The sequence below is a fragment of the Anabrus simplex genome, chromosome 1 (assembly GCF_040414725.1).
Source record: "Anabrus simplex isolate iqAnaSimp1 chromosome 1, ASM4041472v1, whole genome shotgun sequence".
Lineage (NCBI taxonomy): Eukaryota > Metazoa > Arthropoda > Insecta > Orthoptera > Tettigoniidae > Anabrus > Anabrus simplex.
The window spans coordinates 55,471-80,823 of record NC_090265.1 but is presented as its reverse complement, the minus strand read 5'-3'; the positions used below and the strand labels follow the sequence as shown (position 1 = coordinate 80,823).

The 25,353-nt window shown below is 41.6% G+C and overlaps 1 long non-coding RNA gene and 3 other non-coding genes across 5 annotated transcripts in view; all 4 read left to right on the top strand.

Annotated features, from left to right (window-relative positions):
- Positions 1 to 18,312, top strand: part of LOC136859443 (uncharacterized) — an 82,040-nt gene extending 63,728 nt beyond the window's left edge. For both annotated transcript variants that reach the window (XR_011017559.1, XR_011017557.1), the window contains one exon: positions 17,366 to 18,312. This is a non-coding gene — a long non-coding RNA (uncharacterized lncRNA). The remainder of the gene's footprint in view (positions 1 to 17,365) is intronic.
- A 2,381-nt stretch (positions 18,313 to 20,693) lies between these two features.
- On the top strand, positions 20,694 to 20,855 carry LOC136858940 (U1 spliceosomal RNA). The gene has a single exon (XR_010858707.1). It is a non-coding gene; the product is annotated as a U1 spliceosomal RNA (small nuclear RNA).
- A 1,841-nt stretch (positions 20,856 to 22,696) lies between these two features.
- On the top strand, positions 22,697 to 22,858 carry LOC137497133 (U1 spliceosomal RNA). Its single transcript, XR_011017669.1, has one exon. It is a non-coding gene; the product is annotated as a U1 spliceosomal RNA (small nuclear RNA).
- Positions 22,859 to 24,698: 1,840 nt separating this feature from the next.
- Positions 24,699 to 24,860, top strand: LOC137497132 (U1 spliceosomal RNA). The gene has a single exon (XR_011017668.1). It is a non-coding gene; the product is annotated as a U1 spliceosomal RNA (small nuclear RNA).
- Positions 24,861 to 25,353: the final 493 nt, after the last annotated feature.

Genomic DNA, 25,353 nt, shown 5'->3' with positions numbered 1-25,353 from the left:
GCCCAGCCAGCCAATTAATTCAAAATTTACCCATCACAGAGGCAAATTATGAGGTAGCGTGGAAAATGTTGAAGGACAGATTTGAGAACAAGAAACTAATAGCAGCTACTCATGTTAAGGCACTCTTAACTTTAAAATCAGTCTCCAGTGAAACAGCCACAGAACTGTTAAGGTACTCTAACACTTTTAATAGTCATTTGAATGCACTCAAGGCCCTAGAACTTAACTTTCCATTGCATGAAGTTATTTTGACTCAACTGTATGCTCAAGGACTTGATGCTTGTACTAGACGAGACTGGGAATTATCACAAGCAGACACTCGGGTTCCATCACTTGATGACTTGCTGTCATTTGTTGAGCATAAACGGCAAGCTCTGGAGAACTTACCTAGCTCACAGCACACTGCACCATCGCACAGACAACAAGCTGACAGAAATAAGCCTAAACCTCAAGGGGATACTCAACCACGTTACACTTACACCACTACCAGTCTCATAAAGTGTCCCTGCTGTCATGGTAATCACCCGATATTTAAATGTGAAGAGTTTGCAGCTCTCAGTGTGGAAGATAGACAAAGAAGGGTTAAGGAAATGGACTTATGTTTTAACTGTTTGCGTACACAGCATTCTGCCAAACAGTGCAAATCACGTGGCTGTAAATTATGTAGTAGGAAGCATCACACCTCATTACATAATCCATCAGGTAGAGAGGGAGGTACAGCCCATCAAACTGCATCCAACTCCTCTCACACATACTGCAATACAAAAGACCCTGTAGGGGTTCTGCTGTCCACTTCCATGGTCAAGGTACTAGATTGTAGGGGGCAAATGCAGGTCTGCCGGGCACTTCTTGACAGTGGCAGCCAGGTTAATCTTTGCACTGAAAGTCTAGCACAACGATTAGGCCTTAAGAAAATGAAGAATCCCATACCAGTCAGCGGCATAAAAGATTCCATTTCTCAATCAAGGTACAGTGTTCAGTTAGAATTGCAATCCACTGTAAGTAACTTCACTGTGAGTATGACTTGCTCTGTCTTTCCACGTATCACAGGTAACATGCCCAGTAGTTACATTCAGCATGAGCATTGGAACTTGCCCACTGATTTGAAGCTCGCTGACCCCAAGTTCTTCCAGCCAGGTGACATTGAATTGTTAATAGGCGCAGAACATTTCTTTTCATTACTGAAACCTGGGCGCAGAACTCGATCACCAGATTATCCTATCCTCCAAGACACTGAACTAGGATGGATTATTGCTGGACACTACCATCGTAGGGAAGAGAAAAATCCTACTCTAACTACATGTTTCTTGAAGTCACAGGGCAGGTTAGACACCCAACTACAACGGTTCTGGGAAATAGAAGAGCTTACGTCACGAGTCATGACAAGAGAAGAGAGAGCCACAGAAAAACATTTTACAGAGAATACTACTAAGGATGCTACAGGTAGATTCATAGTTCGCTTACCCCTCAAGCAGAAACCTGAGGTTCTGGGAAACTCCTTCCATCATGCCATGTCAAGACTAACTCAATTAGAACGGCGTTTCAGCAGGCGGCCCTCACTTAAGCACGAGTACTCTAACTTTCTTCACGAGTATGAGGCGATGGTGCATATGGTTAAGGTGGATACATCTACTCAGTCAGGGAATGAAGATGGAAGCTATTATCTACCCCATCATCCAGTTTTTAAGCTTAGTAGCTCGACTACCAAAACTAGGGTAGTATTTGATGCATCTTCTAAAACTTCTAACAACATTTCATTGAATGACATATTAATGGTTGGAACGACAATACAACAGGATCTTTACTCTATCATTCTAAGATTCAGAATGCATACCTTTGCCTTCACCGCAGATATTGCTAAAATGTATTGGCAAGTCATGGTTCATGCAGATGATAGGAAACTTCAGCGGATTATCTGGAGAGAATCACCTAGGGACCCACCCTCTCACTATGAACTGACAACTGTAACATATGGTACAGCATCAGCACCCTTCCTAGCTACCAGATGCCTGCAGCAACTTGCTGAAGATGAAGAATCGAGGTTCCCCAGAGCAGCACAAGTTGTTCGCAGAGATTTTTATGTTGATGATTTATTAAGCGGCTGTGACGATATCCAGGATGCTCTTCAGTTGCAGTCTGAAATTATTAATTTACTAGAGAGTGGAGGATTTCACCTCAGAAAATGGTGTTCAAACCACCCAGCATTACTAGAAGCAGTTTCAGAAGAGGACAGGGAAACCCAGCTGCCTTTAAGTCTTGATGAAGGCACTAGCGTGAAATCTTTAGGCCTATTATGGCATCCAGTTACTGATCATTTTCTCATTTGTGGCAATCTGTATTCAGACAGTCCCTATCATGCTGACTCTCATGTAACTAAACGAAAGGTCTTATCTGTTATTGCATCAATATTTGATCCACTTGGGTTGGTCAGCCCTTTGGTAATTTCTTACAAGGTTTTTATGCAGAAACTTTGGCTAGTCAATCTGAACTGGGATGACAGACTACCATCTCAACTAGTCAGAGAATGGGAAGAACTTCACTTTAAGCCACAGGCAGTAAGAGAATTTTATATTGAGCGGTTAGTCACATGTAAGGGACCCCCTGTTGATATACAAATTCATGGTTTTTCTGATGCTTCAGAACAAGCTTATGGAGCTTGTCTTTATGTACGGTCTGTTGACAAAGGGGGACTGACCTTTGTCAGATTATTATGTTCTAAATCCAGAGTAGCACCGGTGAAGAAACTGACACTACCAAGACTTGAACTGTGTGGAGCGCTACTACTTGCCCGACTACTCCACAAGACCCTTCCAGCTTTGTCTCTGCCAGTCAGCAAGCTGTACCTGTGGACAGACTCCACCATTGTATTAGCCTGGATCGCATCTCCTGCTACTCGCTGGAAAACATTTGTGGCCAACCGAGTCTCTTCAATTCAAGAATACACTCACAAGGCTGAATGGAGACATGTTCCTACCAGTTGTAATCCAGCAGATTTAATATCCAGAGGTGTTGCTCCAGAACAACTCGAGGTATGAACCTGTGGTGGCACGGACCATCCTGGTTAACTGAGCCCACTGAATCATGGCCAGACACAAGCTCAGCCCATGCAGAAGAGGAACTACCTGAGTCACGAAGCACACTTCCTGTAGTTATGTTGATAGGTACAAACTGGGATGAACTTATGCTGAAGTACTCGTCACTGTCCCGACTGACTCGAGTTACTGCATATTGTTGGCGATTTATTCACAATAGTGCCAATCCTCAAGACAAGAGGTTAGGGATATTAAGTACACAAGAGCTGCAGATGGCCTTGCACTCCTGTATCAAAATTGCACAGCAAGTGTGTTACGCTCAAGAGATAGCCAGTCTCAACTCTAAGTGTTGCATTTCAAGGAAGAGTAAAATTGCAGATTTACATCCTTTCTTAGATGATAAGGGAATGCTAAGGGTAGGAGGAAGACTAGTAAATTCAAAACTACCTTATGACAATAAGCACCAGCTTATCCTTCCTCCCCAGCATGCTCTCACAAACCTTGTTGTGATGGCAGAACACATTAGGCTTTTACATGCAGGTGCTCAATTAGTAATTGCATCATTAAGGGAAAGATTCTGGATTCCCACGGCTAGGGCAGTTGTTCGAAGAGTCATCCACAAGTGCCTGACCTGTTTTAGATTCAAGGCGTCAACAGCTGAACAGCTGATGGGACAGCTCCCAGTTACCAGAGTGCAACAGAGTCGCCCATTTCTTAATGTAGGAACTGATTATGCTGGTCCTTTCTTCGTCAAGAGGGGAAATGTAAGAAGCAAACAGACAACGAAGAGCTACATTGCATTGTTCATCTGTCTGGCTACCAAGGCTCTTCACCTGGAGGTGGTGAGTGACCTCTCTACTGTTGCCTTTATGGCAGCCCTGAGGAGATTCATAGCTCGACGTGGGAAATGCTCCATCATCTATAGTGATAATGGGACTAATTTCATTGGTGCCAATAGAAGAATGCAGGATCTCCAAAAACTATTCCTTTCAACCAGCTTTTGTGAAGAGATAAGGAATTCATTAGCGATGGAAGGCATCACGTGGCACTTTATACCTCCCAGCTCTCCACACTTTGGCGGACTGTGGGAAGCAGCTGTCAAGTCCATGAAGTACCACTTGAGAAGAGTTGCGGGTAATGCGCTATTGACATTTGAGGAGCTATGTACCCTTACTGCACAGATAGAAGCCTGTCTTAATTCTTGCCCCCTATCTGCCTTATCTAATGACCCCAGTGACCTTAATTATTTATCACCTGCTCATTTCCTAATTGGTGCCCCCCTTACAACCATCCCTGAGCCTGACATTACTGACCTGCCCATCAACAGATTGGCTCGATGGCAGCGTATCCAGTCAATGCAGCAGCAGTTGTGGAAGAGGTGGTCTGCCGATTACCTGAACTCACTGCAGCAGAGGAAAAAATGGACCTGTCCCAAGGAGAACCTAGCTACTGGTACAGTTGTTCTTCTGAAGAAGGACAATCTTCCTCCTCTCTGTTGGAAGTTGGCTATGGTGGAGACTGTTCACCCTGGGAAGGATGGACTTGCACGAGTGGCTACCATCAGAACAACCAGTGGTCTTTTTAAACGACCTGTTAACAAGTTAATTCCATTACCTATTGAGAACTAAACAGGATCGTTGTGGCTAAAATATAAGCGTTTCATGTGAATATTTTTTCTTGTTCATTTCAGAGTGTAATTATGGTGTTGTGTGTGCGTGATTTGAACTGAGAACTTATAGTGTGCTTAATTCATATTGCATAATAATGGATGAGGACACAGTCAACCTACTTAGTACCTTCTGTTAACAGTGTGTAAATATTTTGTTGCTTGTGTTTCTGTTTTGCCTATGTTTATATGTATATTTTGTTGAATGATCAACTCATTTTGGTTACTGTACATGAACTCTGTATGTCAGTGCCTGTGTGATATTTGAACTGAGCTCTCATGAGGGCATATCAGGCAATTTAATTCGGTTGAATCGTGGTGATTCAACGGTGGGGAGCATGTTCCAGCCTAGCTATGGCTAGACCACCTAGTTACTCGTACCACTTTAGGACAGATAGCAGCACCCTTCAGCACCCAGCCGGAAGTGGTGTGGATGGAAGGGGATGAGAGACTGTTATGCTGGGGTGCCTCGTGCGAGAGGAGATGAGAACATGTGACTGACTGTTATCGAGGGCATCTGCCCATCAATACTCAGTATTATGTATTTATAATGTGTTATATAAGTGTCTTAAATGTAATAAATGTTATTATTTAATCAAGTGAGTGAGTTACGTTCAAAACACTGGTCAAATCGAACATTCGGTTTGAAGAATGTACCGTTTATGAAAGAAAACAAACTGCTAGTGCTGATACCGGGAGAAAACAAGCCAATTGACTGGTTTCTATTGTTGCTTGAAAACAATTATTCATACAGGAACATTGCGAATGAGCATATTCTAAGATTATTGAAAAACTCTCAGGCTTTTCAATGTTCCTGCGTTTCGACAGAATATGAGTCGGGATCGTTTGCTATGTATATTACGATGCCTGCACTTTTTCCTGGCTAGACCTATCATTGATGCCAAACCCCAGTCATTAGACTGGCTGAAAAAGGTGAGACAAATTAATTTTTTCAACAAATGTCTAGCATTATTACCCTTCACGAGAATTGTCCGATGAAGCTGCTGTATGTTACTTTGGCGGGGTCGCTTGATTTTCGACCAGTATATAAAGGGGAAACTGCATAAGTATGGCATAAAACTTTATGCTCTAAATGAAACTGAGGGCCTCACTTTCAAATTTATTGTGTATGCCGGAGCCAATGACCAGGTGTCTAGGAAAGGACACTTTACAAAAGTGGTCATGAATCTTTTGGAGCAACTTCTGAATAATGGCCATACCGTGTTCATTGACAATTATTATAATAGTTTTGGCCTAGTGTCTAAGCTGCTGTTAGAAAACACATACAGTACAGGAACACTCTGAGCTGACCGGCAGCACAACCCTGCAACGCTGAGGGAATTATGGCGACTTTTGCCTACAAATAGTGGAATTACTTCTGCTACCCCATCAAGCAGAGCTAGTCTGCACTTCTCTAAGAAAGAACAACTTACATTGGTTGGTGAAAAATGATAAGCAGGACTCCAAAGGAGGAACCAAACGGAAAAAGTGCAGGGTCTGGTATAAAGCAGGAAGGAAAAAACAATCAACATTTGTCTGTTCTGGCTTTCCAGATTTGCTGGGACTTTGCCTGGTTGGTTGCTTTGACAAGTACCACAAAGACATGTAAGTGGACCAAACAGTGGATGGTGGGCAGAGCTGTAAATGACTGTACTTGGTGAAAAAACAACAATAATAAATGTAAATGTGGTTTTTATAGTTTTCCAATTTTTAACGTGTCATAAACAGTAATTATCTTGATATCTTTCATTATGACATTAGATTTTCAACAAAATAGTGATCAGTGGTGTAGCGCGTTTGCCGGTTGGAAAATGTAATTTACATAGCAGTGAATGTGTTAAAGAGAAGTTTATTGACACATTCACAAGACATAAAAACTGAGGGATGGATTTGGTATATGACAGTTAAGGTAAGTGTTATAATGTTTTTAATAGTTACAGCATTGTTATTTGTTAATTTTGTTATCTGAGCACCATTCAGTAAAATATGTGAGTTCCGCCTCTGTTTTTAATTTCTAGGACTAGGCTGTTAAAACTAAAGCGTTCCCATTCGTTTATTTCACTCTTTGCCACTGGTTTCGATATTCAGCATGTTGCAACGTTAACTCTAACATTTTGACAACACTGAAGGGATTAATTCTCCTCATGAAGCCAAATTACACAGTTTACGCTGTAACCTGCAACAACGGTGCAAGGGACACGCTTGTACTGCACCTAAACTTGTCATTGCAGATACAGCTGCTTAGTTTTGCATGGAAATTTCAACGAGCACAGTTCTTGTGATGGACAATCTATATTTTCAGTATATTTGTGTGTGGTTCTGAGTGGTCAGGGTGAAGGGTATCCCTTCTTGGTTTGTTTTACCTGCTACTAATATGCAGCTTTTTTATTCCGTTTATAAAATTTGTACGGCTGAGTGGCCTAGTAAGTGGTCCTGAGAGTCGGGATACCAGTTACTATGGTATGGGAGTGGGCATCTCGGACATATTCTGAGTCGTGGCCCTCCTTGTGCTCGGGTGGCTAGGACTATACAATTAACCGGTGGTCCATAACCCGTTAGAGGAGAGATCCTCACTTGGACTATGTGCAAGTAGGGCAGCATCCTGCTTCATGAATTTACCGAGCTCAGAACATTTTAAGCAAGCCTCAGACCTATGGGAGTAACGGAGTCCCACTCCCATTTGACAGGCGAGGGACTCCTTGGAAACAACTTGGCGAACGAAATGGAATTCGATGGGGAGCTATCAATATTAATGGGGCTTATGGAAGAAAAAAACTGGAACTGGCTGAGTCAGCAAAGAGGATGCATCTGGATGTGCTAGGAGTACCGGTAAGTGATATTCAGGTAAGGGGAGATAACGAGGAAGATATAGGAGATTATAAAGTGTACTTGACGGGTGTTAGAAAGGGAAGGGCAGAGTCTGGGGTAGGGCTCTTTATCAGGAATACCATTGCATGGAACATAGTTTCTGTTCGGCACGTAAATGAGCGAATGATGTGGGTAGATTTGTCAGTTGGAAGAATTAGGACTAGAATTGTGTCCGTGTATTCACCATGTGAGGGTGCAAATGAGGATGAAGCTGACAAGTTTTATGAAGCATTGAGTGACATCGTGGTCAGGGTCAACAGCAAGGATAGAATAGTGCTAATGGGCGAATTCAATGCGAGAGTTGGGAATAGAACTGAAGGAGACAAAAGGGTGATTGGTAAATGTGGGGAAGATATGGAAGCTAATGAGAATGGGAAGCGTTTGCTGGACTTCTGTGCTAGTATGGGTTTAGCAGTTACGAATACATTCTTCAAGCATAAGGCTATTCACCGCTACACATGGGAGGCTAGGGGTACCAGATCCATACTAGACTATATCTTGACAGACTTCGAATTCAGGAAATCTGTTAGGAATGTACGAGTTTTCCGCGGATTTTTCGATGATACAGACCACTATCTGATCTGTAGTAAACTAAGTATCTCTAGGCCTAGGGTAGAGAAAGTGAAATCTGTCTGCAAACGAATAAGGGTAGAAAATCTCCAGGATGAGCAAATTAGACGGAAGTACATGGATATGATTAGTGAGAAGTTTCGAACAGTAGACAGTAAGCAGGTTCAGGATATAGAAAGTGAATGGGTGGCAAACAGGGATGCTGTAGTAGAAACAGCAAGGGAATGCCTAGGAACAACTGTGTGTAAAGATGGGAAAAGGCGAACATCTTGGTGGAATGATGAAGTGAGAGCAGCTTGTAAACGTAAAAAGAAGGCTTATCAAAAATGGCTCCAAACAAGGGCCGAGGCAGACAGGGAGTTGTACGTAGATGAAAGAAACAGAGCGAAACAAATAGTTGTTGAATCCAAAAAGAAGTCCTGGGAAGATTTTGGTAACAACTTGGAAAGGCTAGGTCAAGCAGCAGGGAAACCTTTCTGGACAGTAATAAAGAATATTAGGAAGGGAGGGAAAAAGGAAATGAACAGTGTTTTGAGTAATTCAGGTGAACTCATAATAGATCCCAGGGAATCACTGGAGAGGTGGAGGGAATATTTTGAACATCTTCCAAATGTAAAAGGAAATCATCCTGGTGGTGTTGTGAACAGCCAAGCAAATGGGGAGGAGGAAAATGATGTTGGTGAAATTATGCTTGAGGAAGTGGAAAGGATGGTAAATAAACTCCATTGTCATAAGGCAGCAGGAATAGATGAAATTAGACCTGAAATGGTGAAGTATAGTGGGAAGGCAGGGATGAAATGGCTTCATAGAGTAGTAAAATTAGCATGGAGTGTTGGTAAGGTACCTTCAGATTGGGCAAAAGCAGTAATTGCACCTATCTATAAGCAAGGGAACAGGAAGGATTGCAACAACTATCGAGGTATCTCATTGATTAGTATACCTGGCAAAGTATTCACTGGCATCTTGGAAGGGAGGGTGCGATCAGTCGTTGAGAGGAAACTGGATGAAAACCAGTGTGGTTTCAGACCACAGAGAGGCTGTCAGGATCAGATTTTCAGTATGCGCCAGGTAATTGAAAAATGCTACGAGAGGAATAGGCAGTTGTGTTTATGTTTTGTAGATCTAGAGAAAGCTTATGGCAGGGTACCGAGGGAAAAGATGTTCGCCATACTGTGGGACTATGGAATTAAAGGTAGGTTATTAAAAGCAATCGAAGGCATTTATGTTGACAATTGGGCTTCAGTGAAAATTGATGGTAGAATGAGTTCTTGGTTCAGGGTACTTACAGGAGTTAGACAAGGCTGTAATCTTTCACCTTTGCTGTTTGTAGTTTACATGGATCATCTGCTGAAAGGCATAAAATGGCAGGGAGGGATTCAATTAGGTGGAAATGTAGTAAGCAGTCTGGCCTATACAGACAATTTGGTCCTAATGGCAGATAGTGCCGAAAGCCTACAGTCTAATATCTGGGAACTAGAAAATAGGTGCAATGAGTATGGTATGAAAATTAGCCTCTCGAAGACTAAATTGATGTCAGTAGGTAAGAAATTCAACAGAATTGAATGTCAGGTGGGTGATACAAAGCTAGAACAGGTTGATAATTTGAAGTATTTAGGTTGTGTGTTCTCCCAGGATGGTAATATAGTAAGTGAGATTGAATCAAGGTGTCATAAAGCTAATGCAGTGAGCTCGCAGCTGCGATTAACAGTATTCTGTAAGAAGCAAGTGAGCTCCCAGACGAAACTATCTTTACATCGGTCTGTTTTCAGACCAACTTTGCTTTACGGGAGCGAAGGCTGGGTGGACTCAGGATATCTTATTCATCAGTTAGAAGTAACAGACATGAAAGTAGCAAGAATGATTGCTGGTACAAACAGGTGGGAACAATGGCAGGAGGGTACTCGGAATGAGGATATAAAGGCTAATTTAGGATTGAACTCGATGGATGAAGCTGTACGCATAAACCGGCTTCGGTGGTGGGGTCATGTGAGGCGAATGGAGGAGGATAGGTTACCTAGGAGAATAATGGACTCTGCTATGGAGGGTAAGAGAAGTAGAGGAAGACCAAGACGACGATGGTTAGACTCGGTCTCTAACGATTTAAAGGTGAGAGGTATAGAACTAAATGAGGCCACAACACTAGTTGCAAATCGAGGATTGTGGCGACGTTTAGTAAATTCACAGAGGCTTGCAGACTGAACGCTGAAAGGCATAACAGTCAATAATGATAATGTATGTATGTAAAATTTGTAATAAAAAAAAAGGGAGGGGGGGGGGGGGGAAATATCCAATCATCTAACACACCTGGTTTGTACTAACTCTCACATAAGGTTTAGAGGCATGTACTCTGAAAAAATAAGACTATATCAGAAATGTGATTCATTAGAACTATGAATCAAACTACTAGAAAGGTCAATCAGGATTGAAGTCCATAGGAAGGTGGAGTAAGAAAATTATTATAATAATGAGTATCAGGTTGATAAGTCATACTCACTGTAATTTGTGGAAAAAGTGACCTCTTGGAGCAACTGTTTGCTTTCGTTCAGATTATTCACAATCTAACCTCCATATGTTCGTTGCCAGAGTGATAAGTTGAAGCCTTTTGTACTCTATGCATATCATGTTTCATTATTTCCATTGTTGGTGGTCTTGACATTTCATTATTGTGCATTCTAAGGTAACCTTGTAGCGTAATTTGGTGAAAAATGCCCTTTGTAGTTTTCCTTAACAAATAATTTGACGCATAATTTATTTTAATTGAAGTCTTAAGAATGAATTTTAAAGTTAGTACTGCACAGCAATAAGCTCTGAAAGTGCTTTCACTTCAATAATTTCTTACTCATATTATTCACAATTTCTCCCTGAGATGTGTTTTATGCTTGGTAAAAATTAGGTTCGTACGTTGGCTATTCTGTCACCTGTTTTGCTTGTTCATTGTTTACATGTACACTTAGTGTGTTGATATTGTCTGTTTATTTACTTTCCTGGCAGTGTTTTTTCTTGAAAACATGGGTAAACGTCGGAAAGTGTGTAACATAAATTGTTTGGAAATAGCCATTTTGTAAATATGATCAAAACAGTGAACAGTGATTCTTTGTGAGAATCGTATGTTACAAAGGTTATGCCAAAAGTTTTTAGCAGCACGTAAACCGTAATTCTGAGTATAATGGGATTATTTTCATTTGAAAGAGTGATGTTTTTTGACCTTGGAACATGAGCACGCAACCCCTCCTGGCGGTAGTTCCTCCACAGCGAGGGAAGAGAGCACAGGCCGTGCTGAGTCAGACACGGTGCAAGAATCTGTCGCGCCGCGATTTTCGAGCAATGATTTTTATGATTATAAAAAGAAATTAAGTGCCGAGGAATGCCATTCTTCTTTGCTGTGCGTTTTTGGTGAGGCTGCCCCTTCTAGAGCCACAGTAAGAAATTGGTTTTGCGAGTTTTCAAGGGGTCGGCAGTCAATTGAAGATGAACCTTGTCCCGGTTGCCCGGCAACAGCTGTGGCTCAAGAAAACATTGATGCTGTGAGGGAAATGATCAAACCAAATCCACATCTTACATTTCGTAACATTGAAGGGACCTTAAATGTTGGGTCAAGAGCAGCGCGGACCATCGGTCACGATTATTTAGGCCTTACCAAGAGATGTGCCCGTTGGGAGCCACATTCCCTGACAGAAAGCCAAAAGGAGGAGAGAGTGGACTGGTGTCATTTCATGCTAGAAAAATTCAGTGGCGGGCAGTCCGAAGACACGTACAATATAGTCACAGGTGATGAAACAGGGGTCTACCATTATGACCCTGAAACGAAGAAAGTCTTCTATGTGGTGCTTTACAGGGGGGAACCACCCACAAAAGTTTGAAGAAGTCGGAGCTCCGGAAAGAAGATGGTGGCAACTTTTTTTACGAAAATGGGGCAATTCACCTCTGTGGCCTTGGACACACGTCATACAGTCAGTGCTGAATGGTAAGTGCATGACTGTCTTCCCAAAGTCCTCGCCACTTGGAGGTCACAGCACCCAAAGTCCAAGAGTGGGCACCTTCTGCTGCATTACGACAATGCATCTGCACACAGGGCTGCCAGAACAATGGACTTCTTGGAAAGGAAAAAAGTGCGAGTGTTACCTCATCCCCCCCTGTTCACCTGACCTGGCCCCATGTGACTTTTTTCTGTTCCCTAAGACCAAAATACGTGGGCAGCGGTTTTCGTCAGATGAAGAGGGCATTGCAGCGTACGAGAGTGCGCTAAGTGACATCCCGAAAGAAGCTTGGACTGAAACGTTTCAGAGAATGGAAAAATGTATGGGTGCTAATGGAGAGTATTTTGAAAAGTTGTAATATTGTTGTTTCGCAAATAAAAAAATTTTCTCACACTCTGCTAAAAACTTCCGGCATACCCCTCGTAGTGCCTCGTAGTGTTGATTTTAACTTCTCCCTGTGGTATTTCTGAAAATGTTTCACAGCCATCAAGTGCATCCAAAAGACAGCTTCCTACAGGATTGCTCGGAGATGAATTTCAGGATAGGGATAGTAATGAGTTTACATCGCACAGTAGTGTAAGTAATGTAATTATTAACTTGAAAATATTGTCAGAGATTATACAGGCAAAAATACATTATGTAAGGTTTGTAAAATGAGTGATAGTTTGGAGGATGATTGTGTGAGTAAACATTTGTCATCCAAGTTCATTTTAAAATGTATTGAGTATGGGGTACTGAATTCTCTAAGAACTTCCAAATTTGCAGGTGATAGATTTAGTGAAGCAAATTTAAGATTGGTGTGTTGTATGAGGTGCATAGGCTTGCAGGAACTCTGTAGGTTGTTGGATCCACCTCCTCCGCTGAAAACTGCTGCTTTAGAAGCCATAACTGTTGCTGTGGATGAGACACTGATGCAAAGAGGGCTTTCTTTGCTGCATGTTGTAGTATCAGGAACATAGTTTGACACAGGGAAAGTAGTAGATGTTGACATTCTGTCAAAGTATTGTGAAGGGTGCAATAAGGAGAAAGAACATAACTGTGTTAAGAATAATGATGGGTCTAGTGCAGGTATGGAGGTTGTGGGTGCAGTGAACATTTTCAACAGATCAGAAAGGGGAAGAGGCTTGGTAATGGAGTCTATAAAGCTTTATGAAAGTCAATAAGTAACAGCCATATGGGTACAGCATAAGAATAGAAAAACTATAGTGCATAGGACATGTTCAGAAGTGAGTTGGTTTCAGACTCTGCAGGCTCAAAAGGGACATGAAAGCTTACAGATAGCAAAGGTATTGGTGGTATGCAAAGATAGATCTCATGCAGACATATTATGGGCTGGCTATCAGGAGAAATGTGAATGATTTAACCACAATGAACAAAGCTGTGTGGGCTACTTTTTTTTTTCACATCAAAAGCCGATTCATGAACTTTGTCCAAAAGGTCCTGAGTCATGGTGTAAATTTCAGAATTGTATTGTAACGGGCAAAACACATGAACATAAAAATGTTACACCAATGCCTGTAATGGAAGCCATCAAACCATTTTGTGGGGAACTGTTGCAACCAAGCCCATTGAAAAAATACTTGCATGGCAAGACAAAACACAAATGAGCCCTCAACAACTGAATATGGGAGTGTATACGCAGGGGTTGAGACCTTGGAAATAAGGGTAATGGAGGCAGTACTTACTTTTAATGATGGTGCCATAGCAAGGGAGCAGGGGATTAAAGGAAATGGGTGAGAGAGTAGGGAAAAACTGCTTGGAGTCATTGATGGCCGTCGATCGGAAGTGTTCATATTATGCCGATTGAGCTGCTGAGGCCATGAAGAAGGATTCAAGAACCAAGAAGATGCTCAAAAATAAGAATAAGAAGCCCGGGATGATTACTCTCCTGGGATGTTGTATTTTTGTGCATTTATCAAAAAATATATAATTTTTGAAACGTGCCATTTTCTCAAAACTAGGTAGGAATATTGTGTGCACAGTGTAACAATGTTGAGTAGTTTCTGGGAAACTGTGGTAAGTACCATGAAATTTTCATTAAAAATGGAACTTTTTTTGCAGAACCTGTTTAACAGAGTTATGTTCTAGTCATCATAAAACAGGGTAATTAATTTATCTGTGGAAAATAACATTTCCATATAAAAATTATTTTTGAGAAAAAGGCAAACCTATGTAGGCATAGGTTGCAATTTCTTTTTTTTGTAAGTATACTACATATTAGTGCCCTTTTGAAAATACTGTTGGACTATGAGAAATATAAATTACTCTGTATACTGATATGTCTGTTTGAAGCAAGAGACACAAATTTCAGAGTACTAACTTTAAAATGTTCTGCATATTTGTGAAGTTCTGCATTATTTGCCAGTTTTACATCACACTTAAATGGAGTTAATAGCTAACCGGTAATGACTGGCATCCAGTTTTATTTTTAATCTTGGGTGTATGTTGTAATTCATTATTTCCTTTATGTATTTAATGGTTCGTTTGTGATTGACTGAATATTGAATTTCAATCATGATATTGAAATACATTGTCAGCCATTATTGATGCTTGTCTTTAATTCATATAAGGTGCTATCTTGCACTTTTTTACCAAGTTCCCACCAAGTACCTTCAGAATAAATTCAGAATTTGAAATGAGTTAGGGTTATTGTCCTGTTTTGGAAGAAGTACAGCATTACTTTGTGTTTTACCCATGATGTTTCCCTTCTCCTGTAAGGGATGACAGCATTTAAGCCGAATTATTTAAAAATTCGACAGATGTGTCAGTTTGGATCTTGTTTTTGATAATGTGCTGTGTGAAATAACATTCTTAGTGTCGGTTGGTTTTCCGTTTAATGATAATGGTGTTATACCAAGTTGTAGTATGTATTAACTATGTTTCAGCTCGTTCTATTAATTTCATTTTACCTTATTGACCAAAGGGGTGAGTTTACGTAGGATTATCGGATTAATTCCATGTGAGTGTTTATTAGTCTTTCATTTTAGTGATAGTGTGTCAATTAAACTTTAACTTTAGGGGCATGAAAAGTGGGTGGACTCAGGATATCTTATTCACAACAGATATGAAAATAGCGAGAATGTTTGTCATTAGAAATATATGGGCAGGTGGGTTCTCAGAAAGAAGAGATAATGACCAAGTTATGAATTGACTCAATTGACGAAAGCTGTACCCATAAAGTGGCATTGTTGGTGGGGTCATATGAGTTGAATGGAGGAGGATAGTGAACTCTGTCATGGAGCATGTGAGAAGTGGAGGAAAGCGAAAAGGACAATGAATAGACTCGGTTTTTTATGATTTAGGGGTAAGATGTAAAGAAGTAAACAAAGCTACAGAACTAGTTACAGAGGCTTGCAGGCTGAACACTGAGTGGCAATCAATCATCAGTCACTCCTGATCTGCATTTAGGGCAGGTGGCAGATTCCCTATCTGTTGCCTAGCTAGTCTTTTATTAAGAAAGTGCAAAGAATTTAGATGTTTATTGAACATCTCATTTGGTAAATTATGCCAAATCCTAACTCCTCTTCTTATAAATTATTGTTTGCCCCAATTTGTTCTCCTGAATTGCAAATTTAATTTTGAATTGTGATCTCTCATCCTTTCAAAAACACCGCTAAAACTTCTAAATTCATTGCACGCCAGTTCTCCACTGACGGCTCAGAACGTACCAGTTAGTCGAGCAGCTCATCTCCTCCCAAGTTTACCCAGCCAAAACTTTGGACAATTTTCATAATGCTACCTGTTTCGTCAGAAGGGAAATCACCCAGAACAAATCAAGCTGTTGTTTTTTTTTTTTCAAATCAAGTAATGTGGTCTGATGGACGAGAACCATACTCTAGTTGAGGTCTTAAGAGAGACTATTATGCCTTCACGTCTACATCCCAGCAGAACAGTCTGTAATGAAGTTGTATGATGTATTATAACTGTTTATTGTAGGTATTAGTATCAGTAACAGGCATGACAAAAATTATTCCTAAAGTAGTATTTTCTATGAAAATAATAAGTATACATGTCATGGAAATTTTAATGTTTTGTGGTGGTTTGCTGCTGTTAGCATCCCTGTTCAGTATTATTGGATCAAATAGAATGTTAGATATGAACCTACCTACAAAATGAACTTTAAATCCTGTAGGTTTCACAACTGGGAGCCTGGGAAATTAATAAACAAATAGGCTGTGAAGAGGTGGTTACTGGTGACAGTTCTGTAGGATTTGTTCTCCAAGGGGCCTTCAGACAAAGCAACTAAGCTCTTCTTATAAGCAATGTGAATGTTTGAGGTAAATTAGGACATTTACGTGTGACTACAACGGTAGCTGTGAAGACAGTCTACGAGTGGTTGTTGCCTGATTGTTGCTATACCATGATCTGCATGATATGCTACAGCTGGGCCCTTATTTCAGTAGCTTACCAGCAGCACCACAGTAGAGCAGATCTCTCTGGTTGTGGAGTCCAAAATGAGGTTGAATTTGAAGGAAAGTGGTTGTTGTTTCTTATGGGGCCTTGTGAAGATGAAATAGTGGGGAGAGAAATTAATTAAATCTCAACCATAGACGCCCAAGAGAGATCCGGTTTACTCTGTCTGCCATGTAGCGGACCTAGAGTAAAACAGAACGTCGAAATTGACGAGCAGACAGCCAGATGGCGTCAAATCGAAATGTCTGCACTCGGTAGCTGAGGCCATACGATTATTATAATTATTATTATTAGTGGTGAGAGACTTCATAGCAGGAAAAGGGAGCAACTAAGGACAAATTCAGCTCAATAGGAATATGTTTCCTTTGTTACTGACTACCCTGAGCATAAAGAAACTCAAAAGAACCCTTCAAGGCGAAGAAATTACTGTAAATTTTTACGTTTATTTTTCTGTTAGCCAAGGAAACGAAATGTTATTTTAAAGAACCATGAAACCAATGACAATTAAATTGTAATGTTGCACCCTCTTCCATTATAGTAAGACAGGTAGATAAATAGGTATTGAAATTTTGACTGTTCTTCATTAAGAATAGTATTTAGACTAAGTAGTCAAAAAATCGCGTTCAGGAGTATATGGGGCCCTGATAGTTATGTATTTACTGTACATGTGTTTGCTTAAATGATTGACACTTGTCTAGCAGGTCAATAAGAACAGTTGACAAACATCATTGTTTAATTTAACATACACAGGTTAGTTGTTAAGTGTATTGTTTAAATTATGTCCTGTGGAAATCTGAGAAATGGAATTGTACAAGATCTTTCATTTCTGTACTTTACAGGGCCATTCGAAGGGTACAGCAGAACAGCTGCTGTATTAAAACTGAACTCTGAATGGTATGGACAGAAGTCTTGGAGGAGAGAAGATGAAAAGAAATAAGGCCGAAACAAAAGCAAAGGAGTGCAGTCGAAATGAGTGAGGTGATGCAGGAAATATAGGGAAATGAAGTCTTAAAGGAAGTATATGATTATTGGCCACTTGGGTAGTAAAATCACTGATGGTGTCAGAATTGAGAAGAAAAAAATGCAGACTAGTAGAAGCAAGGAAGGCCTTTCTTATGAAAAGAAATTAGCTCACTTTGAGCATTGATATAGGATTTGGAAAGATGTTTTTGAAGACTTTCATCTGGAGTGTGGCATTATCTGGAAGTGTATAACTATAACTAGCTCGGGAAGAGGCTTTTGAAATGTGGCGTTACAGAAAAATGCTGAAGGTGAGATGGGTAGAATGGATTATGAACAAAGAGATACTAAATTAAATTGGTGAAAGGAGATTGATTTGTTTAAATTTCACTAGTATAAGAAATAGAATGATAGGACACATCTAGAGATATGCAGGACTTGTTCATCTATTTTTTAGGGAAGTGAGGTAAAAATAGTAGTAGTAGACGAATGTATGAAAATGTCAAGCAGATGTAGGATGTAGTATTTATATAGAAATGAAATTGTAAGCACAGTATAGAGTGGCATGGAAAGCTAACAGTGCCATGGAGGACCATGTGCCTACTAGACAACAGGACAGATGCTCAACGTAGGTGACTGTAATGTTCCCCGTTTGTGCGGAATGTACTAGTGAATGTGTCCTGTGAATATGAACTTATCTCTAGTCTTTCAAGGTGTTTTGTTCTTTTTATGAATAGAAGTGTACATCATTGAGTGCAGATATGTATCCTCCTGTCATGTAGTGTTCTGCTCAGAGCAGGTAGGAGTGTAGAATGGGTCAGAATAACAACTGAATAATTTCAGAGTTACATAAATAATTTCAAGGTGTTTTCCTTTAGTTATTATTAGGGCATACGTACACACATCTGCTGTTAATGAGAGAGAATGCATGTCCAAGACCTAATTTATAAATTTTGTATATTGAACTTCTGAAAGAATAGAACATTGAAAGGAAGCTATCCATAGCAGTGCAAGTTTTCAGAAGGTAAGAGATATCTGTATTCAGTATTATGTGAAAGGAAGCTATCCATAGCAGTGCAAGTTTTCAGAAGGTAAGAGATATCTGTATTCAGTATTATGGGAAAATCTATTAATATTTTAAGGGTGTAAGCAATGACAGCTACCTATGTAAAGTGTCCCTCTAAATATGATGACAGGAAAAGATGATGTTTTAGGGGAACTTATATTCATAGAACAATAGTTAGTCTTGTAAGTGTGTCATTACATAAATTGAAAAGAAGAGGATCTTATGATGTACATCCCTGCACAATTTTAGGGTCTAACAGCATCACAGAAGTTCATCGCGTAGAAGCAGATATCTGGAAATGTGAGGTAAGGGAATGTAATGAGTTCAGTCATCAGCTTGATCTCGGTACTATCTACATAAATAAATGCACTAGCATGTTGTCCTCCAAACTATAACAGATGCTTTATTGTTACTGCTGTAATCATACGAGATCTTGAGGTTAAACATGCTTTGTAGATGGCGGATGTGGCAGGGAAGAGGAGTTAAGAAAGAAAATCTTACAGTCACAAATAAGTGAGAGTATTATAGGTTCTAGGGTAAATTTTGAACTCCTCTTTGTGGTACAGGCAGGTTTTATTAAGACATGGTAAATGAGACTGCAGGATCCTTTTGAGGCTTGGGTCTCATATGCCAAGTTATTAGCTGTATAGACCTCTGCTGATAAGTTAATTGTAGAATGTATTTTGAAATTTATTTCAGTAATAAAGGTAAAGTTAGCAAATGTATTAAAAAATATAAGATGTAAGTAAAATCAGGTCATGAAAATTATGATAATGAGGATAAAAACTATAGGAAAGGAGTGGGATACTAAGATAACAAACTGTTCTGAGAAACTACAGTTGCTCCAGCAGTCATCATTGTCCTCAACAGGACAAAGGTGAATTGAGGGTAGGTAACGAAAGAGAGTAAGTAACCGTGTTGCATTGGGTAATATATATGTAAGAATAAATCGAGGGAAAAGTCAGGGGAGATCTTAAGTACTACGTTCAATTGCCATTCGGTACATACCAGTGCAGAGGACTGCAAATGCTGTATGTTAACAAGTTACTGAAACAATAAATCATATACCGGTACTTAGGTGAAGGACACTGGTGATGAATTACCACGTGTATTTTACAAGCTAGAATAATTGAACAATGTGTTCAAAATGTGCTATTCTCACTTAAAAAGAATATACTGAGTGCAGGTGCAATACGGCAATTTGATACTAGCCTATCGAATGTATGGGTAATCCAGACCAAAAAGAGATGACGTCAATAAAAATTTCTGCCATCCACGATCGAGGCTATGAACCTGTTTCCCGATATAGGTGCGTGTGGCACAATTTCAAAACTCTCTTCAAAAGCACTACTATGAGAGAAGTAAATATTGCTAGCACAGATAAGGGAATGTCCGATAGTGCTTCTCTTATTTATGGATTAGATGTCTGGTAAAAGACCACCTATCAGCCGGAATACTGAAATTCCAATAAAGTATACACGTAGTAGTTTAATCTTTATCGTACCGTACTAAACGAAGCTGCGACACGTTCGACTCCTTTGTAAAATCGATCCGAGCAGCACTTCATTTTACTTCCAAGGGTTGATAGATGGCTCTGCCATATATTCATCTCCATTCGTTCTATTCGCGTGAAGTAGTAAATGTCGTGTACCAATATTACTTGAACAGGAAAGTACGCAACTATCACTGACAATAAAGAGCACGGTCATGTGTAGTACAATGCGGAAAATTTTGATCAGTTTAAGAAACAGCCGGATGACTCCCACAAACCGTGTGACTCTGACCTCCATTTCAGCGTTTACGGACTTAGAGCTGGGGAGAAGAGGAAGAAAGGAGCCTGCTCCATTTGACTTTCGGTTACGTGTGCGCGCTCTGTTGGCGGTTTGCGCAAGCTGCGACCCGGGCGGCGAGGCTCGTTGCTTGGGCCCATTTGACGCCAGGAGTGAAATGAGTGTCGAGTGTGAGATAGCGGTATCCTGTGTCTTAGTCGTGCGTTTAGGGATGTGATCCTCTCGTCCTAGAGAGGTGCGCCCTATTAGACCGTAGGTTAATGTATTAAAACCATCACGGGCTGGTTGTAGACTCTCCCTGTAGTTTTGCAGCCCCTTTTCGGTTTGGCGAGACGAAGCGGCGCACTCCTCATACTTACCTGGCGTAGGGGTTACCGTGATCAAGAAGGCGGTTCCCCCAGGGTGAGGCCCTTGCATTGCACTTCGCTTGGGTTGACCCCTGCGAATATCCCTAATGTGGATATCTCGGGCGCGTAATTTTTGGTAGTCGGGACTGCGTTCGCGCTGTCCCGGACATTTTAGAAATAAACCAAAGAATTGTGACTGGAAGGGGTTCGATACCCCAAGGGGTCGGTTTATGTACTTGTAATTGTTTACAGGAGAGAAATAAAGGTTTGTGATTTTTGCACTTCCCCATGTTTTGCTGAAACAATTCCAAACAATATCCTTGAGCTGTACGGTGTGAGGGCATACTCCTGCCTGCTGTTAAGAAACGGAAAGCCCGTTTCTTGTAACGTAGCAGAGCGGAGGTTACCCTTCAGATCGTAAGAGTATCTCTTTCTCCCTGTTCACAGACGTTTCCATTCGGATGAGTGTGTGAACTTTTTTTCCTTTTTTTTTTTTTTCGTGTATAAAAGGTCATACATACCGCTAGGACCCTTAGAGAGATTATTTTTCGTTTCCTCTTTTCTTCTGAAAAAAAAAAAATCTTTCTTCTTCTAATTGGCAATATTTATAACCTACAAAAGAGCTACAGAGGAAGAATTGAGACCAGGAATAAAACAAACGCATGCATGGATATGGATTTTTTATTATTATTATTATTATTATTATTATTATTATTTCTACTTCTAAGAAACAAAAAGTTACCAGAATATTCGACTTAGTTTTTGCTTTTATCTTGTTTCAGGGTGGACCGAACCAGACTATACTAAATTCTGGCCAATGGAAGAGCACGCTCAAGACCGAGTCAAAGCGTAGTTCTGCTCGTGACAGCGGTCAGAGGCCCCATTAAGCTGATAAGAAACACACGTACACTTTGATCTCGGCGAAAAAAAGCCGAGAAGCGGTAGCGCCGGCACCTAGGCTGAGAAAGGTTCCCTCGGCCAGTATTTGATGGAGTTAGAGGAGAGTTGGGGGGGGGGGGGGGGGGGTCGTCGCGTGCCTCAAATTGTACATGTAGAATTTACAAGGTTTAAAATTATTCTGATTACAAGTTCAATTTCCACTTTAAAATCTGGTTGCATAAAGTGTGTCCTTTTTTAATTTTGCACCACTCAGCCACGTGAGCCGTCAAGGGCTTGACATTATACCACCGAGGGCTTTGGCCGTCTCACCGGACCGTGATAAGCGCAGGCCTCAACGTCTTGAGACTCGCAGTGGCCAGATCACTGACACGCCCTCAGTAGCAGGCGAGCGACACCTAGCGACCACCGAACTTACCAGCTTGCTAGAGTTGTCGCAAAGAACATAGTACACTTCGATCTTAGCCAAGAGGCCGAGAAGCGAACACTTTGATCTTGGCCACATGGCCGAGAAGTGGTAGCGGGGCGCGTTAAAAAGCCTTTAATAGTAGTCGAATGGGGTGCCTGGGCGTGGTACGCACGGCAGCATTTCCTGGGAAGACGTTTCTAAAGTAAATATTGGCGGAAAACTAGTAGTTCGTTTGTTTAGGACTTCGGCTTGTGTTGGCGCTAGGGGTGATAGGTGAGCAGTAGTTTCAATGTCACATGGCATCGCATAGTGCGCAGTAGTAGTACAGGTAAGGGCAAGACGGCGTCAGAGATTTGCGTGACGTGCCACCTGCTGGGGAGAAGAGGAAGAAAGGAGCCTGCTCCATTTGACTTTCGGTTACGTGTGCGCGCTCTGTTGGCGGTTTGCGCAAGCTGCGACCCGGGCGGCGAGGCTCGTTGCTTGGGCCCATTTGACGCCAGGAGTGAAATGAGTGTCGAGTGTGAGATAGCGGTATCCTGTGTCTTAGTCGTGCGTTTAGGGATGTGATCCTCTCGTCCTAGAGAGGTGCGCCCTATTAGACCGTAGGTTAATGTATTAAAACCATCACGGGCTGGTTGTAGACTCTCCCTGTAGTTTTGCAGCCCCTTTTCGGTTTGGCGAGACGAAGCGGCGCACTCCTCATACTTACCTGGCGTAGGGGTTACCGTGATCAAGAAGGCGGTTCCCCCAGGGTGAGGCCCTTGCATTGCACTTCGCTTGGGTTGACCCCTGCGAATATCCCTAATGTGGATATCTCGGGCGCGTAATTTTTGGTAGTCGGGACTGCGTTCGCGCTGTCCCGGACATTTTAGAAATAAACCAAAGAATTGTGACTGGAAGGGGTTCGATACCCCAAGGGGTCGGTTTATGTACTTGTAATTGTTTACAGGAGAGAAATAAAGGTTTGTGATTTTTGCACTTCCCCATGTTTTGCTGAAACAATTCCAAACAATATCCTTGAGCTGTACGGTGTGAGGGCATACTCCTGCCTGCTGTTAAGAAACGGAAAGCCCGTTTCTTGTAACGTAGCAGAGCGGAGGTTACCCTTCAGATCGTAAGAGTATCTCTTTCTCCCTGTTCACAGACGTTTCCATTCGGATGAGTGTGTGAACTTTTTTTCCTTTTTTTTTTTTTTCGTGTATAAAAGGTCATACATACCGCTAGGACCCTTAGAGAGATTATTTTTCGTTTCCTCTTTTCTTCTGAAAAAAAAAAAATCTTTCTTCTTCTAATTGGCAATATTTATAACCTACAAAAGAGCTACAGAGGAAGAATTGAGACCAGGAATAAAACAAACGCATGCATGGATATGGATTTTTTATTATTATTATTATTATTATTATTATTATTATTTCTACTTCTAAGAAACAAAAAGTTACCAGAATATTCGACTTAGTTTTTGCTTTTATCTTGTTTCAGGGTGGACCGAACCAGACTATACTAAATTCTGGCCAATGGAAGAGCACGCTCAAGACCGAGTCAAAGCGTAGTTCTGCTCGTGACAGCGGTCAGAGGCCCCATTAAGCTGATAAGAAACACACGTACACTTTGATCTCGGCGAAAAAAAGCCGAGAAGCGGTAGCGCCGGCACCTAGGCTGAGAAAGGTTCCCTCGGCCAGTATTTGATGGAGTTAGAGGAGAGTTGGGGGGGGGGGGGGGGGGTCGTCGCGTGCCTCAAATTGTACATGTAGAATTTACAAGGTTTAAAATTATTCTGATTACAAGTTCAATTTCCACTTTAAAATCTGGTTGCATAAAGTGTGTCCTTTTTTAATTTTGCACCACTCAGCCACGTGAGCCGTCAAGGGCTTGACATTATACCACCGAGGGCTTTGGCCGTCTCACCGGACCGTGATAAGCGCAGGCCTCAACGTCTTGAGACTCGCAGTGGCCAGATCACTGACACGCCCTCAGTAGCAGGCGAGCGACACCTAGCGACCACCGAACTTACCAGCTTGCTAGAGTTGTCGCAAAGAACATAGTACACTTCGATCTTAGCCAAGAGGCCGAGAAGCGAACACTTTGATCTTGGCCACATGGCCGAGAAGTGGTAGCGGGGCGCGTTAAAAAGCCTTTAATAGTAGTCGAATGGGGTGCCTGGGCGTGGTACGCACGGCAGCATTTCCTGGGAAGACGTTTCTAAAGTAAATATTGGCGGAAAACTAGTAGTTCGTTTGTTTAGGACTTCGGCTTGTGTTGGCGCTAGGGGTGATAGGTGAGCAGTAGTTTCAATGTCACATGGCATCGCATAGTGCGCAGTAGTAGTACAGGTAAGGGCAAGACGGCGTCAGAGATTTGCGTGACGTGCCACCTGCTGGGGAGAAGAGGAAGAAAGGAGCCTGCTCCATTTGACTTTCGGTTACGTGTGCGCGCTCTGTTGGCGGTTTGCGCAAGCTGCGACCCGGGCGGCGAGGCTCGTTGCTTGGGCCCATTTGACGCCAGGAGTGAAATGAGTGTCGAGTGTGAGATAGCGGTATCCTGTGTCTTAGTCGTGCGTTTAGGGATGTGATCCTCTCGTCCTAGAGAGGTGCGCCCTATTAGACCGTAGGTTAATGTATTAAAACCATCACGGGCTGGTTGTAGACTCTCCCTGTAGTTTTGCAGCCCCTTTTCGGTTTGGCGAGACGAAGCGGCGCACTCCTCATACTTACCTGGCGTAGGGGTTACCGTGATCAAGAAGGCGGTTCCCCCAGGGTGAGGCCCTTGCATTGCACTTCGCTTGGGTTGACCCCTGCGAATATCCCTAATGTGGATATCTCGGGCGCGTAATTTTTGGTAGTCGGGACTGCGTTCGCGCTGTCCCGGACATTTTAGAAATAAACCAAAGAATTGTGACTGGAAGGGGTTCGATACCCCAAGGGGTCGGTTTATGTACTTGTAATTGTTTACAGGAGAGAAATAAAGGTTTGTGATTTTTGCACTTCCCCATGTTTTGCTGAAACAATTCCAAACAATATCCTTGAGCTGTACGGTGTGAGGGCATACTCCTGCCTGCTGTTAAGAAACGGAAAGCCCGTTTCTTGTAACGTAGCAGAGCGGAGGTTACCCTTCAGATCGTAAGAGTATCTCTTTCTCCCTGTTCACAGACGTTTCCATTCGGATGAGTGTGTGAACTTTTTTTCCTTTTTTTTTTTTTTCGTGTATAAAAGGTCATACATACCGCTAGGACCCTTAGAGAGATTATTTTTCGTTTCCTCTTTTCTTCTGAAAAAAAAAAAATCTTTCTTCTTCTAATTGGCAATATTTATAACCTACAAAAGAGCTACAGAGGAAGAATTGAGACCAGGAATAAAACAAA